We start from the raw sequence: 12337 nt of genomic DNA, 5'->3' as shown, positions 1-12337 counted from the left end.
GAAATATACTTATTATTAAATATTAAATCCGTAAAGGCCGACAAACCAATATAATTAAAAACAACTAAAGAATTTATAAGTTGTTGTAAAGAACATAGGGTAAAAGTTCAAAGACTTCTTTGTGAATTTTATTTACATAATTTTGTATTAGAAGAAGAAGTAGATAAGAATCCTAGCCCTTTTGTTGGGGACATTCAGTTTCAAGATTTTATTTCCTTCACATTTAATCAAGTTAAGTGGTTTAAGGCCTATAACTATTTCTAGAGAAAAGAACATGAAATGGATTTATGGGTAAGAAGTGAGCGTACTCACCCTTTGCAACTGTTTATTAAACACAAAAGGCTTATGACACAAGAGGGCGTAATTAAGACTTTGGGACCTATACATAAGGAAATCGTGCAAACAGGAAGGGCATATTTCCTCTCCATTCAGGAAAGGTCCTTGATTGCATCCAAGATGAGATGGACAATCTCAACTAATAGTGTCAAGAAAAGAGAACCATTTAACTACAGAAACTTCAAAGCTGTTGCAGGCCGTTTGTTCACATACAATAATATTATCCTAAGAGAAGGACCATATTGGTTGGGATGTCGATACAGGAGCCCTATTATTTGGTACCCTCTTGAAGGATATCGTTCTAACTATGAGTTGCCTGAAGGACAGGAAGAAACAACCTTTGCCAGTTTGATACAACAACATGGTTTTAGGTCTGATAAAGAAACAAGTTTTCCAACTTACTCTCTAACTGCACTACATAGGAACTACTTGTTTTTCATGAGGACATGAAACAAGGTAAGCAGGGGAGTATGTTGGGCCATACAATGGGTATAAGTTTACTCTTGATTACACTGTCTTTTTCCTTCTTTTTATGCATTTGTGCCTTGATATAGTAAGATGTTGATAAAACTTCGACGAGAAATGAATAAAATTACTTTTGATACAGTTCAACTAAGAAAATCTAACTTTCGTTGTTCTTATGTAGAAATTGGAAAAGGGAATCATTAATGTTCAAAAGACTGAACAACAAATGCTAAACAGAGGAAAAGGAGCATATCTTATGTGAACGAATCAAGGAATAAATCAAGAGGATCAATGCAAGCTGGAATGTTGTATGATAATAGCATTTGGTTGCGAATTCCTCAGGATCTCCTGATCCTGAGGAATCACATTTATCTCTTTTACTTCTTGATTATAAAGGGGAACTTCTCGCCCTTTTGAGGTTAATAATTTTAATATACGAAGTGTAATATTGAAGAAGATAGCACATTGTAATGACATTTGAATTTGATGATTAATACATGAATTGAGTTGTTGTTCACTCGTGATATTCTGAAGTAGTTAAGCAGTATTCGTTGGGGGCTTGCACCCAGTCACTAGTGGATTTCATTGCTATTCCCTGTGTTTTTACTTTTCCTTTAATGCAAGTTTAATTACTCTGCTTTACAGTTTTACAACCAATTTACTTTCAGTGGTGTGGAATTCGTGTATGTATTTCATTACTTGTTAATTCTGCCGATCGATTTCATTTACTTATGTTGTCGATTGAATTAGTCATTAGGAAAGAGTTATTTCTGGTTCATTAAAAGATAGAAGTGTTATTGATTGGATTCGATGCTTTATTCCTCCGCAATAGCTTAGAATTAGCTAGAAGAGCTCTGTTATTGCTACAGTGCACTCAGTTGATGTGATTGCAATTAGAATCTCTTGATTAAGATTGAGTCTTGTTTCTGATTAAGGTTGAGTTTTGATGCTTAGATAGATTATTTTCCCTGAAGTTACAAGCTTGAGATTTATGATTTAATCTGTTTACTCTTGTATTGAATTTAATAAATTATCTCAAATCATTACTCTCCATAGATATAGCATTTGCACATATTGTGTACACTCTTGGAACAGAAAGGCATAACCAGGTTGATGATTAATGCGAGGCAATTAGGATTTTTTAAAGACACCTTATAGCACCCACCAACTTGGAGCTTATCAATAGAAGGAAGTTAAATTCATTTGGAGCATCTCATCTCAAGCTAGTTCGATATCCCTCAGGAAGATGGAGAAGTGTGAAGTAGGTCTAAGGAAGAAAAAGGAAGTGCGAGTTGGGTCAAATCTAAGGAGAAGAAGAAAATCAAAATTTTGAAGCCTCTCTCTCTCCGTTTCATAACCTAGTTTGGGAGATCGAAGTCTTCCAATTTTTGTTTCTACCTAATACTGGAAGTTACCACATAAATAAAGTTGCTCAGAAGGATGTGCTACTATAAAGAGGTCGAATATCTGGGAGGCTAATTTGGTGTCAAGGGAAGGTTAGGTATTTTTCTAGGGTGAAGAGTCTCAAAGAATACTATTGAAACAAAGAGAATTTTTTACTGGGATTTCCCCTTGAGGGGGGTTTTTCCTTGACATAGTGCCTACATCTTGTGTGTCTTGTTTTGTGATCTTCATACTCACATAATATGGAAATTTCTTGATGAAAGATAAGATAAAAACGAAATAAAAGAAGCCAACATAACTCACAAGTAATTGTCAAGAAAGAGAAATGAAACCCTAATCCTTTTGCTTTGATTTTCCAACATGGTATCAGAGCTAAGGTTAGGAAAAGTTGAAGATCACTTTGTTGGCATGGATTATCCATATTTGATGAACTACATAAGAATGGGCATCAACACTGCTGGAAGCTAGATTGAGAAGGCCATCCATTACTTATTCAACAAGGTCAAAAGTCAAGGATTCTTGGCTACTCTTACAGGTTCTCTTAATAATGACAATGCATGGATCATTGATAGTGGATCATCAAGACAAATGACAAGAGAAAGTTAAAAGCTCCATACACTATCAAAGTCATATTATCATGAAGTGGAATTGGGTGACAACAAAATATATGTTGTTAGAGGCCCATGATCAACATCATTCAAGATAGAAAATGGATCGAAGTTGCACCTCAACAACATTCTATATGTTCCAGGTTTGGAAAAGAATTTTCTTTCGATTTCTTGTTTAGAAGATAAAGTGGAAAGAGTTACTTTTATTGATGGAAAAGTATTAGTTTGGGGAAAATTATCTGGCATTGATCAAGCTAAGGTTATTGGATATCATGAAGGAAGCCTTTATAGAGTCTTTACACCACCTCCTCAAGTTTTGGTTCATATGGAAATCAATCCCATCGAGCTATGGCATAAGAGGTATGGTAATATATATTATAAGGTAAACCCTACTCTTATTCAATTAGTTCATGGAATCCCCGATATGAAGTTATATCATGAAGGTGTGTGCAAGGGATGCTCTTTGAGAAAACATATAAACAAGTCATTTTTGAATAGTGAAACTAGGTCTAAAGAGATATTAGACCCCATCCATTCTAATGCGTGTGGGCCCATGTCTGAAAAATAACTTGGAGGTCATATCTACCATGTAACATTCATTTATGACCATTATAGAAATACATGTCTCTACCTTCTCAAAACAAAAGATGAAGTATTTAATAAGTTTAAGGAGTTTAGGTTTGAAGTGGAAACCCTAACTAAAAGAAAGATAAAAAATGTAAGTTCCTATAATTGTGGGGAATACTCTTCTAAGGAATTTCCATTGAATATTGTAAGGAAGAAGGTATTAAGAGGGAGCTCATTGTTCCCTATTATCTCGAACAAATGGATTTGTCAAAAAAAAAATAGGTCAATTGACGAAGGCATTCAAACTATGCTCCTTGATCAAGGCCTACTAAAATTCTTATGGGAGAAGAAACAATGAGAACCACGTACATTCAAAATAAAAGTCCTCATAAAAGTATTAATAATACAATACCCAAAGAAGTATTCATAGGAAAGAAGTCAACTATGGATCACCTCCAAATCTTTGGAAGTCCAAAATAAATTCATGTTTGAAAGGACAAGTGAAAGAAGTTGGACTCTACAAGTATCAAGGGAATATTTGTTGGATATAGTCTCTCCTCAAAAGCATATAGAATCTACATTAAGGAAGGAAGACATATTAAAATAAGCAGGGATGTCATATTTGATGAAAATCAAGAATACAGGAAATCAAAGGATATTCCTATTGATTTTTATGAAGAAGAAGTTCCCATGCTTGAAGAAGAAGAATTTCATCATGAAAACCCTACTACAAATCAAGAAGAAGAAGAAGGACCAAGTGATCCTATTTGATCAGTGGTCATCCCAACCACATGGAAAATTCCAAATTGGTTAAAACTTACATTAGAAGATGTTGAAGGACATGAAGCTACCAAAGGAACCTTTAGGGAAGGTAAGATACTGAAAACATATTCTGGTTATGCTACATACATGACAAAGTTAATTGAAGCTGAACCATCTACATTCAAGGAAGTTTCTCGTCAATAAGTTTGGAAGAAAGAAATGTGCAGGGAGAATATAAATCCATAGTGAAGAATGAAGTTTGGGAAATCATTCCTAGACCTAGTGACAAATTAGTTGTTACCTCCAAATGGATCTATAAGATCAAACATGTTGTTGATGGAAGTATAGATAGGAACAAATCGAGATTTGTGGCAAAGGATTTCTATCAAAAGGAATGGATTGATTATGAATACACCTTTTCTACCACAAAAAATTACACTACCATTAGATCTTTGGTCTCATTGGCTACTACAATGGGTTGGAATATCCATCAAATAGATGTCAATACCACATTTCTAAATAGGATCTTCGATGAGGAAGTGTATATCAAACAACCTAAAGGATTTGAAGTTAATAGAAAGGACTCTCATGTTTGTAGACTAAAGAAGGCCCTATATGGTTTGAAGCAAACACCTAGGCCATGGTATGTAAGGATGGATGCATATTTACTTAGAAATGGGTTCGTGAAGAGTTATGTTGATATGAATCTCTACATCAAGGTCATGAATAATGAGACCGTCATTATTCCACTATATGTGGATGATCTATTCATCATAGGTGTGTAGTGAAGACTTCAAGAATGCAAGAATATGTTAGTAGCTAAATTTGAAATGAAATATCTAGGACTCATGCACTATTACCTAGGTCTAGAAGTATGGCAAAGATCTGGGGAGATATATTTGGGGAAAGGAATGTACATTGTCAAGTTGTTATAGAAATTTACGATAATGTATTCTAAGTCGATGACTACTCCTATGATCGCCAATATCAACAATTTGAGGGGATCTGACTCTAGTCTCAAGGATCCTAGCTCCTATTGACAGTTGGTGGGTTCCCTGGTGTATCTGGTAAATACTAGGCTAGATATATGTTTTACAATAAGAATTCTTAGTTAGTTTCAATTGGAGCCTAATCATGATCACTGGATAGCTTCCAAACATATATTTCGATATCTTCGTGGTAGTATACATCACTTCCTAAAGTATGATAGTAAAGAATTCAAGCTAATTGGCTTCATAGATTCTGATTGGGGTGGAAGTGATATCGATGGAATGAGAACTACCAAAGGATGTTCTAGTATGGGAGCTACTATGATCTCATGGATGAGTAGGAAACAAGATCCCATTACTTTAAGTAGTGTTGACATAGAATATGTGGTTGCATGTGAAGTAGGAAAGGAGGTTGTTTGGTTAAGGAAGCTTCTCACAAATTTGTTCGATAAGTCTCTGGGTCCTAATGTGATTAATTTTGACAATCTAAGTTTTATCAACATGTCTGAAGATCATGTGTTTCATGCTAGAACAAAACATATTAGCAATAAGATCCACTTTATTAGGAACCTATTGTAGGATGGGATCGTGAAGTTGGAGTATGTCTCCACAAATGAACAAGTAGCAGGCATATTAACAAAGGATCTTCCTAATAATAAGTTTTAATATCTAAGAAGACTTCTTGGTTTAGTAGATATTGTTGATTATATTAATGACAAGAGATTGGAAGATATTTGTTGAGGTTTTGCGAGTGACGCATTTCCAGGGAGGGCATCTGACTTACACTTTGTGTTCATGTCTAGGTCCCAAAGTAGGGAAGGTGGTGTGGGTTGTAAATCTTTTACCATGGATATCCACCTAGGTGCCTGGGTTGGTGGTTAGCAATTAAGCCTGATGGTACTAGAGAGGTTGAAAGCTTGAGTCCACCTTATTCCCACTTTGTTATTTCCCTTGTTAGGAATCTAGTCTTTTGCACTACGATGCCTAAATTCATATGAGACCAATGGATAGATTTCTCTAGCCAGGAATCTTGTCCATGGCATTCTGGTGCCTAAATTTCTTCATTGTTTGTATATTTTGAGATCTTCCATTGTATTTGTATATTGTTAATACCTCCCTAGTTAGAGGGAGTGTTGGAAAACATAACTAGGTTTGGTCTTCATTAATGTATTTGAGTCATCATAAAATGTACTGGTCAAAAGAATAAAGAAAACATTTTTTATTATTGTATCAATAACTTATTAAAGCATGGTTTCATTCTTGGGTCATCATTATATTAGTCAAAGTCCCCATTGTGGACTCCTAGGATTAATATTGAGTTTATAGAGTCATTATACATTCAAAGAGACCTTTCTTGCGATTTTGAATCATGTAAGAACATTTACTATTGTGTCAAATATAATTTATGTAACCTCCACACCAATTCAACCTAGAAGAGATCAAGTTAGCCTAAGGACATCAATTCTACCTCACTTGGAGCCTATAAATAGAAGGAAGTTCAATTCATTTGGAGCATCTCATCTCAAGCTAGTTATATATCCCTAAGGAAGTTGGAGAAGTGTGAAGTGGGTCTAAGGAAGCAAAAGGAAGTGTGAGTTGGGTAAAGTCTAAGGAGAAGAATAAAATGAAAATTTTGGAGCATCTCTCTTTTTTTTGTACCCTAGTTTGGGAGATCGAAGTACTCCAAGTTTTTCTCTTCCCCGATGCCAAAAGTTTTTGCATAGCCAAATTTCCTTGGAAGGAAGTGTTGCTAGAAAGAGGTTGAATATCTAGGAGGCTAAATTAGTGTGGAGGGAAGGTTTGGTCTTTGTCTAGGTTGAAGAGTCTCAAAGAATACTACTGAAAGGAAGATAATTTTCGACTAGGTTTTCCCCTCGAGGGGGTTTGTCCCTTGCATAGTGCCTACATCTTATGTATCTTGTTTTATGATATTCACGCACACATAATATGGTAATTTCTTGATAAAAGATAAGGTAACAAAGAAGTAAAAGAAGCCAACATAACTCACAGGTAATTGTCAAGAAATGGAAATCAAACCCTAATATATTTGCATTGATTTTCCAACAGAGTTTTCATTTACATGAATTGGTAAGAATTGTTGGTTTAATACTCCACTCATACATTGGGGAAAATATAAGATTATTTTAAATTTAATTGAGTTTGTTGAGGCAATAAACTTCACCTTTTTCACCTTTATATATTAATGGACTCTTCACATACATATAAACCTTAATGGTGTGAATAGGATTCTTGTTATGAAATTTAAACCTTGGTGAACATAATGTTTGGATTACTATAATGGATTTATGCTTATATTGACTTCATATGTGTCTCACCGATTTCTACCTTGAATAATTTTTTATATTTTGATATTTTTAATCCTTTCAAAACTAATTGATTCAGTTAGCCATGATAAATTAATCCTTGATACATCGTACATAGTTTCGTTTTAATGTTTTGATGGTTCTAGACATGGGTGACCATAGATTATCACAGTATCATTTGGCATCAAATTGATGGTGGTTGTGATTATGGTTTTGATCAAATGGATATTAGGTTGGGTGTACCATTATGGTATCAAACCCCTTCTCTTTTCACATCACCACTCTCAATTGCGCTCCCCTACCTATGTGGCAAGATTTGAAACCTCTACAACTAACCCTAATCTGTAAATCCTCTATTGCTCTATACTCTACTAACACCCTGCAATAAGTGAACATTATGAGAATGAGGTAAGTCTCCTTCTTCCACTGCACATGGTATTTAAGGTAACTTCTCCGAATGGTAGTTAACTTAACTAATTCAATTCTCACCCAAAACCACATTTTTCTTCGTAGGTTTTTTCTCTGTGTTATAAGGTTGTCGAGCACGGGATCCCCCAAGGGAAATTTTGGGGCTTATATCCCAAATTTTGGTCAATTTTGTAATTCCAATGTAAAGAGTTCACATTTTGTGGGCATGGAGTGCGTAGTTTGTTAAAGAGTCATAGGGTTGTTGTTAAGTTATGGTATGTTCTATGCTTGTAACAATTTACTTCTTTTTCTTATTATATTCCACAGATTAGCAATCACATGTACATAAAGTAAAGTGCAGATAGAACATTAAACGATCGACAGAAAACAAGCCAGGACAAGAGACACAAGATGTGGCGGCTAGCCAGGGACAAACCCCACAATGTGTGGGGAAACCCTTTGATCAAATCTTCTTTTATCTTCAATAATTCAACGGAGAGAAATAGTACAATAAATCTAATTCATATCAGTAGTAGCAAACCCTAGATCAGCAGCATCAGCATTAGCGGCTTCATTATCAAACTAGGGCAGACGATATCTCACAAACCAACCGTCGGATTGAATTCATTCCACCACCAAAAGTTTCGGCTTCCAGAGGAGGTTCAGATGAACCTACAACGTAGTTCATATGGGGAGATATTCTAGGCCACGCAGGTCAATCTTTACTTCTGCAGTTGCAACTTCAGTTTCAGCAGTTTCCGGCTTCAAACTAGGGCAGTTGATATCTTGCAAACCGTTCATCGGATTGACTTCATTCCACCACCAAAAGTTGCGGCTTTTAGAGGAGGTTCAGATGAACCTATAGCGCAGTTCCAAAGAGGATATCTTCTAGGCCACGCAAGTCAATCTTTACTTATGCAGTTGCAGCTTCAGTTTCAGCAGTTTCCGGCTTCAAACTAGGGTAGTCGATATCTTGCAAACCGTTCATCGGATTGACTTCATTCCACCACCAAAAGTTGCAGCTTTCAGAGGAGGTTTAGATGAACCTATAGTGCAGTTCCAAAGAGGAGATCTTCTAGGCCACGCAAGTAAATCTTTACTTCTACAGTTGCAGCTTCAGTTTCAGCAGTTTCTGGCTTCAAACTAGGGTAGTCGATATCTCCATAAATACTTATCGGAATCGGATGATCTTTATATCAATCCTACACCTCTCGATGAGAGGAATCTAATAAAAATATTATCAGCCATGAATAAGATGACCCACATGAAGTTTTTCCCTGGTTTCCAATTTTAACACTCCCTCTCAACCATGGAGAACTTCATCTGCAATCTGTCTATCGGTCATTACTATTCATCCATCAAATGCACTGCCTTGTACAGCCTGACCCTTGCCCTGCTCTACTCAATTCTGCCTGATCTTCTTTGAATTGTTCTTCCCTACACTGATCTATACTGTTTTGCTCTATTTTTCTCTGCTCTTGCATTGTTCTGTTCTGCTCTGCTTTTGTCCAAATTATGAAGAAGAAGAAATGATCAAGGATGTATCATACTGACTCAAAGTCAGTTTCAGAGTATGTACCACTGGTCCTAGACCAGTCTCAACCAACCTGAAGTCAATTTCATAGTGAGTACAACTCCACTGGTCCTAAACCAGTATCATCCTCCACTGACTCAAAGTCAGTCTCAGAGTGCGTACCACTGGTCCCAGACCAGTCTCAACTGACCTGAGGTCAGCTTCATAGTAAGTACCACTCCTACCACTGGCCCCAGACTAGTATCGCAGTCTCAGAGAGTCTACCACTGGTCCTAGACCAGTCTCAACCGACTCGAAGTCAGCGTCATAGTTTGTACCACTCTCACTGGTCCCAGACTAGTACTGCACTGACACAAAGTCAGTCTCGGAGTATGTACCACTGGTCCCATACCAGTCTCAACCAACCCAAAGTCAGCGTCATAGTATGGTACAAATCCTACCACTGGTCCCAGACCAGTATCATTGATCCCAGATCAATAGAGGTCATCCTAGCGTAGGGAGTACAGTAGATACAACGATGCGTCCATCGGTACTACTATGGTCCCTAACTTCATTTCCCTACTCATTGATCAGATGAGAGGTACTTCCCATGAGTCCCAGACTGCATGGGTAGGATGCCTCGACAGGAGAACTAATCAATCTTGTCCTCACAGGAGAACACATCAATCCTGCATCAATCAGAGTGCGTACCACTAGTCCCAGACCAGTCTCAGCTGACCCGAAGTCAGCTTCATAGTAAGTACCACTCCTACCACTAGTCCTAGACTAGTATCGTAGTTTCAGAGAGTGTACCACTGGTCCCAAACCAGTCTCAATCGACCCAAAGTCATAGTATGTACCACTCTCACTGGTCCCAGACTAGTACTGCACTGACATGAAGTCAGTCTCGGAGTATGTACCACTAGTCCCAGACCAATCTCAACCGACCCGAAGTCAGCGTCATAGTATGGTACAACTCCTACCACTAGTCCCAGACCAGTATCATTGATCCTATATCAATGGAGGTCATCCTAGAGTAGGGAGTACGGTAGATACAACGATGCATCCATCGGTACTACTATGGTCCCTAACTTCATTTCCCTGCTCATTGATGAGATGAGAGGTACTTCCCATGAGTCCCAGACTACATGGTTAGGATGCCTCGACAAGAGAACTAATCAATCCCGCTACACAGGAGAGCGAATCATCCTGTTTCACAAGAGAGCGAATCATCTTGTCCCAAGAGAGTGATCATCTTGTTCCAGTGTGCACCACCAGGGGAGGGTGAGTCACCCTGTGGTCGTATGTTGCTCCAGTAATAACCACAAGCCCTCAGAACATGCAGTACCCTTGTACAAGGGTTTCTTACCGACTCCAAGTCGTTTGGGAAAATCACAGATTAGATCTTTCCTTGGGGCTTTGATAAGGTGTATCAACCTGTACATCATCTTAATGTGATGGAGCTTCCATGCTCATTGACTTACCATATCCCAGATGATGTCTATCTGCTGGAGCAATTGACGAATACGGGATTCCTCAATAATCGAATCCCACTTCTGGTTGTTATAGAGAATCACAGTGGCATCCAATGTAAATCCAAATAGCTCACTGAAGAGCTTTCGCAACCAGACTGCCTCACACGAGGTCATGCTTGCAACAATATATCCTGCTTCGGCGGTGCTCAAAGCCACCGACTTCTGCTTCCTACTCATCCAGGATATCGAAGCAGATCCCAAGGTGAAACAGCACCCGGAAGTGCTCTTACGATCCACCACACTGCCTGCCCAATCAACATCAGTATATCCAAGTAGTTTCACATCTCCTGGCAGTGTATCTTAATCCATGAGAGATTGTGTCTTGAAGACATCTCAAAATATTTCTGGCATTAATGCAATGAGGCTCAACCAAATATGAGCTCGCAGTGCTAACTGCAAAACATATGTTTGGACGGAGGTTCACCAGGAACATCAATGTGAATGAGTTTATGAAACTCAGAGGCATTTCCCAAATCTGGTCCGACATCACTACCATATAACTTCTAAAAGTTAAGATCCTCGAGGTAGTCACAGGCTTGCAGTGCATCATACCAAATCTATCCGATATCTTTACCACATATTTTCCTTGAGATAGGAAAATTTCCCTTGGCTTCTGCTATACTTCAAGTCCTTGGTCCTTCACTTCAAATTTAGAAGCCAGCTCCCTCTTACATTTGTGAATGAGAGGGTTTGCACCTGTTAGAAAGAGGTCATCCACATACAACACCAGTATGAGAGGCTTGTCATCTTCAACCTTAAAGTAAAGGTTAGGATCGGCTTCACTCCTAGTGAATCCCAGCTTCATCAAGTAGATATTGATCCTCTCATACCATGCTTGGGGTGCTTGCTTCAGCCCATAGAGAGCCTTCTTCAACCTGCATACATGAGATTTTCAATCATAAATCTCAAATCCTTCAGGTTGCTCCACATAGACCTCTTCTTTGATAGAACCATGCAAGAACGTGGTCTTGAAATCCATTTGATGTAGGTTCCATCCTTGTGAAGCCACAAGGGCTATGATCAGGCGGATGGTCATATATATGGAAACAAGTGCAAATATCATAGTCTATACCTTCCTTCTGGGAGAATCCACGAGCAATAAAACGAGCCTTATACTTTTCCGTACTTCCATCTGCTGCATGCTTTATCATGTAAAGCCATTTGGAAGTAACAATTGTCTTGTCCTGGGGTATGGGAACTACTTCCTAGACATCATTCTCCATAATAGACTCATATTCTATGGTCATAACGCCCTTCCATAGTTAATGCTTGACGACATCTGAGAATGATGAAGGCTCATTTTGTATGATCGTGCTCATGATGGTTAGGTATCCCTGATACCTGTTAAGTTTCTTACTTTGATGGAAGGTTCCTCAGGGTGCAACATGTCCTTCAACATCATCAAGTATCCCCCTAAGCCATGAAG

The sequence above is a fragment of the Pinus tabuliformis genome, chromosome 1_1, assembly GCF_031772625.1.
Source record: "Pinus tabuliformis cultivar Carrire ecotype Pingquan chromosome 1_1, CPIR1, whole genome shotgun sequence".
NCBI lineage: Eukaryota > Viridiplantae > Streptophyta > Pinopsida > Pinales > Pinaceae > Pinus > Pinus tabuliformis.
Note: the sequence above shows the minus strand (reverse complement) of the source record.